At 38.5% G+C, this 1417-nt stretch overlaps 1 non-coding gene across 1 annotated transcript; it reads left to right on the top strand.

Annotated features, from left to right (window-relative positions):
- The first annotated feature begins 517 nt into the window (after positions 1-517).
- Positions 518-589, top strand: Trnam-cau (transfer RNA methionine (anticodon CAU)). Its single transcript has one exon. It is a non-coding gene; the product is annotated as a tRNA-Met (tRNA).
- The last annotated feature ends 828 nt before the right edge of the window (positions 590-1417 follow it).

The following is a 1417-nucleotide window of genomic DNA, read 5'->3' on the forward strand; positions in this document are numbered from 1 at the left end:
TTCGTCACCAACCTTGGGAACTAAGTTGTTATGCCTTCTGCGTCTGTCGTTAAACTGGCTCACTCATCAAACCCAAACGGTAATATAAAAATGCCACTACAATAATAAAAAATCTTCCCTGGTTGTATGTATGTACGCTGTAAATAATGTCGTTAGCTGCGGTATGATTTGCCTTACAATTTGAAGTCGACCTTAATGAGCCGTTGAATTATCTACGTCGTTAAATTGCTAAAATAATGCTATATGTCTTGATTTACGGTTCAAATTTCAGACGATAATATATTGTAAATTTATTTAAAAAACTGTATGCCATAAAAAACTACAGGGTCACGAGATATAATAACGTAGTTCCCAAGGTTGGTAACGCATTGACGATGTGAGGAATGATCAAAATATATTAACATCACCCATTCCTATGAGCAGTGGTGCCTACTTACTATCAGGTGATCCAAGTATATATATGTTGACTGTGACAGCAACCGAATATACCATTGGTTTTCAAATAGGCAACATACACAGCAGGGTGGCGCAGTGGAAGCGTGCTGAGCCCATAACCCAGAGGTCCGTGGATCGAAACCACGCTCTGCTAAACTATTTTTGAATGTTTCAAACTCTTTTATACATTTAGTTTAATTTTATTTATCCTTTTTTTAATGTAATTTTTACTCAGATAAAGTAATACGTTACGATAAGACTTGCTGCTCCCGAGGGCGTACCCAAAGGGCGAAGTAATGAGTGATTCCTACATCGCGCGCCTAAAGAGAAAAGCTTCTGTTTTCCTGTAAGAAGAATAAATAAGACAAAAATATAATGTTAAGCAATATATATCGGTGGACTTTCTGTTATTTGATTTACTGGCAGGACATATATATACACTTAATTGCATTTGATTTTCATATTTGTATTTCATATATATATATACATATATTGCCCAAAATAATTAAGGAATTACTATTTTTTCAATTTACCCCTCCTTTTAAGCTTATCACGTGTGTTAGGAGTGGAAAGACAATAGCCCAAGGGTCAGGATCAATCCTGCGACTTTTTACATCGCTAGGCGGCCCGTAAACCATTGCGCTATTAACGCTTATAATTAAACTACCACTTCGCACGGTTACAATGCTGCCACTAAATATACTACAGAATGCCTTTCAAGGTTTTACTTGGTGGTAGGGCTTTGTGCAAGCCCGTCTGAGTAAGTACCACCCACTCATCAGATATTCTACCGCTAAACAGCAGTACTCAGCATTGTTATGTTCCGGTTTGAAGGGTGAGTGAGCCAGTGTAACTACAGGCACAAGGGACGTAACATCTTAGTTCCCAAGGTTGGTGGCGCATTGGTGATGTAAGGAATGGTTAATATTTCTTACAACGCCATTGTCTATGGGCGGTGGTGATCACGTACCATCAGGTGGCC

Source organism: Vanessa tameamea, chromosome 3 (genome assembly GCF_037043105.1).
Source record: "Vanessa tameamea isolate UH-Manoa-2023 chromosome 3, ilVanTame1 primary haplotype, whole genome shotgun sequence".
Taxonomy (NCBI): Eukaryota; Metazoa; Arthropoda; class Insecta; order Lepidoptera; family Nymphalidae; genus Vanessa; species Vanessa tameamea.